The sequence below is a fragment of the Symphalangus syndactylus genome, chromosome Y (genome assembly GCF_028878055.3).
Source record: "Symphalangus syndactylus isolate Jambi chromosome Y, NHGRI_mSymSyn1-v2.1_pri, whole genome shotgun sequence".
Classification (NCBI taxonomy): domain Eukaryota; kingdom Metazoa; phylum Chordata; class Mammalia; order Primates; family Hylobatidae; genus Symphalangus; species Symphalangus syndactylus.
In genome coordinates this window covers 28,636,329-28,640,000 of record NC_072448.2, presented here as the reverse complement: position 1 = coordinate 28,640,000, position 3,672 = coordinate 28,636,329, and positions in this window count along the sequence as shown.

The following is a 3,672-nucleotide window of genomic DNA, read 5'->3' as shown; positions in this document are numbered from 1 at the left end:
GGCCGAAGCCCGGACCCGAGCCCCGCCCCCCGGCGGGCGCGGGGGCAGGGGTGGCACACGCGCCACACGACGGCCGAGGGAGGCGAGGAGGGCCGACCGAAGCCGACCGGCGCGCCCGCCCCCACGCCCGGGACGAGGGACCGCGACCGGGGCCGAGGCCCCGGCCCGGGCCCCACCCCCCGACCCGGGGAAAGGGCCAGCGGCCGGCAGAGGCGGAAGTCGACCCTCGCGCCACCCATCGCACGAACGCCTGGCCGGGAGGGACCACCGGGCCGCGCTCGGGCGCACGCGCGCGCCGAACGGGGCAACGCCACGCGGGGCAGGAGGAGGGGCTCTCCCCAGACGCCGACGCCCAGGACAGACGCCTCTCAGGGAAGGGCCGCGGCGGGCCCGGGAAGCGAGGCGCACCCGGGGCCGCGCCGACCCGAGGCGGAAGAGCGGGACGGGAGAAGACGAGAACGCCGGGGCGAGGCCGAGGCGACGGGGGAAGGCGCGAGAAACGCGGCCGGCGGGGAAGGGGACACCGCGGGAACCGCGTCGAGCGCAGCCGACCGCGGCCGGGGCACACGCACGGAGGCGGCACCCGGAGCGGAAGACCGGCCTCCGGCGATCCCCGCGGCTCCCCACACCGCCGCCGCAGTCGCGGCCAGCCCCCCGGAACGCCCTCCACCCCCCGCACGCGCCGACCCCCAAAAACCCTCCGGGCGCCCACCGGGCCCAAGCCGGGGCGCGCCACCGACCCGGTCCCGAAAGCGCGCGCGCGCGCCGGGGGGACGCGGACACCGGGCCAAACGGTGGCCGGCGGCGGCGCCCCACGAGGCGGTGCCGGGTTCGGGCCCAGACGGGGCCGCCACCGACGTAAAGCCGGTGCTGAGCCGCTCGGGGAGAGGGGATTCGGCAGGCAGCGGGCGGGGAAGGGGGCGCGCACGCGGAGGGGCGGGGGGCCAGGGACCGCGAGGGCGAGAGCCCCCGGGAGCCCGCTGAGGGGCGGCTCGGGGGAGAAACCTCAGGCGCGGCCGGGCCACCAGGAAAACACCGCCACGGGATCCCACCGCCACAGACACGAGGGCGGTCCCGCGGCGCACCGCCTGGGACGCCGGCCGGCCCTCGGCACCCACCCACCGAGACCCGCCTCCTCACGAGACCCGGGGCCCCGGCCACCGGGCCCCCCACCCCGCGAAGCGACCACAGCCACACACCCGACACCAGGGCCGCATCGCCCGGGATTCTCGTCCATCCTCCGACCCGGTCCCGCTCCGGGAGACCGGCGCGCCCCCACCGCGGGACGCTTTCCCGGGGCCAGGCGGCCCGAACCCTTGCCACGCAAACGCGGGCGCCGGCACCGGTCGCGACTCGGCACGGGAGCGGGCGGAGAGCCGGCTCGACAGCGGAGAGGGGTCACGCGCCGGACGGAACGCCGCGCACACCCCACCGCTCGCGGCACAGCCTCCGAACCGCTAGGACGCCGGGCCCGGCCCGGCGGGATCCTCCCCCGACTCGGAAGGGGGAGGCGCGGGCCACAGTAGGCGACGAGCCACGCTCGGCCCCCACCACCGCGGTCGGGGGCCGGCGGAACCCTCGCTCTCCCCCCCCCTCACCCCACCGAGGGGGGAAGCGGAGGAGGGTCCGCCGCGAGCGAGTCGCTACGGCAAGCGCTACCATCACGCACAGAGAGAGGCGGCGGGCCGGGGGATCCGGTACCCCAACGCACGCCTCTCGGATCGCTAGAGAAGGCTTTCTCACCGAGGGCGGGTCACTCTCCCCACCCGCCAGTCGCCCCTCGTCGGGCCCGCGGAGGCGCTCGGGGACGCCCGGGGATGGGAGGGAGGGGCCTGCGGTAGGAGGAAACGCACAGCCGCGTGCGGCAACCTCGAGCGTTCGCGGTCAGGGCGGGGCGGGGGGGGGGAGACCCGGCTGGTGCGCATGCGCGCAACCCCCCGAGGCCCCGCCCCCCCCCTTCCCACCTCCACCGGCCTCCTTCCTTCCGAGGCGAAGCGCCTCCGAAGTCAACCCACACACGGCCGGTCAGAGGCGGGACGGCAGCCCCTCGGCGGCCGGCCGGCGCACGCGCCACCGGCCCGAGAGCCCACCGCGATCGCTCACACGGGCCCCGCGCGCACCCGCCAGGGGGGAAGCACGGGACACGTGCGCTCGCCGGACCACGCGGCGCCCTTCCCCGCGTGGGAGGGGCGCGTCTCACGCCACCGCCTCGACCCCCCGACACCGACGAGCTCCCTCAGGACCCACGCGCGGACGCCGCGGCGGCGACCGGAAGAGGGGGCGCCGGGGGCGGGAAAGACACACGACCGCTCGGCCTCGGGCACCTGAGGGACAACCCGGAGCGCTCCAGGAGCACCGCAAAGGCCCAGGCGGAGCCCACGCTCGCGCGACCCCCAAGAGGGCAGCACGACGGGCCGGCGGGACGGCACCCCACCGCCGCGGAGGGGGGCCGCCCGCGAGTCGACAACCACAGGAGGCGAGAGCGAGGGGTGCCCGCCGCGTCAGAGGACCCCGCCGACCCACGCCGCGTGGCGGAAGGCAGGGACGGGACAGCGAGGTCGGGCCGGGTTCCGCGCCCCTCGCCTTCCCCAGCGCACCACCCGCAGGCGGGGAGGAGAGACGAGGGGCCCCCGCGGGCGGAGCGAGAAGAACGGTCCCATTCGCCACGAATGTCCGCCCCTCGCCCGTCGCGGCTCGGACCCTGCCCGGGAGAGCATGACGCCACCACATCGATCACGAGGAGCCCCCCCCAAGGAGCGGGAGGCGGCCAGCCGGCCAGCCAGCGAGCCGATCAGCCCGGCCGTTCCCCGCTCTGGGGGGGGGGGGAGGGGCGGCGGACAACCCAGCGGAAACGAGGACGCCTGACACGCGCGGCACGGAGCCAACGGGGTGGGGTTGTCACGGCCGCCCCGGGTGCCCGCAGCGGGGAGCGCACGGGGGCAGGGTAGCCCTCGCCGCCTTCCCCGCCGCCCCCAGGCGGGGGGTCAGAGACCCGGACCCGGGCCGGCACCGGGGGGCGGGAGTCGGGGCGCTCGGATGCACGAGAGAGCAGCAGGCTCACGGGCCCCAGCAGGCGGCTCAAGCAGGAGCAGGGCCGGCTAGCCGGGTCACCGGTAGGCCAGAGCCCCGCACGCATCCAGAGGCCCAACCCCTCCAGCGACAGGTCGCCAGAGGACAGCGTGTCAGCAATAACCCGGTGGCCCAAAATGCCGACTCGCAGTGAGAGATATACCTGCCCCGGGGGCAGGAGGGCGAGTCACCGACACCGCCGCCGGCCCAGGGGACCCACGACACGGACATCTGTCCCCAAAAACGCCACCATCGCAGCCAGACACGGAGCACCCCGGACCCTCTGGTCTACCCCAGGACACACGCGGGAGCAGCCCCGGGCCAGGGACGCCCTCCCGGCCACCCGTGCCACACGCAGGGGCCGGCCCGCATCTCCGGAGCGAGACCCGGAAGCATTTTCGGCCGGCCCCTCGTACGACCGGGACACGCGGGGGACCGAAGGCCGGCCGGGCGTGACCTCTCGGGGCCGCACGCGCGCTCAGGGAGCGCTCCCCGACTCCTCACGGGGACTCGCCAGAAAAGATGACTTGGCAGAGGGACCGCTCCCCGGCACCCGAGGGACGGGGGCAGGACGGTCCCCGGCTCCCCCACGGGGACGCGGAA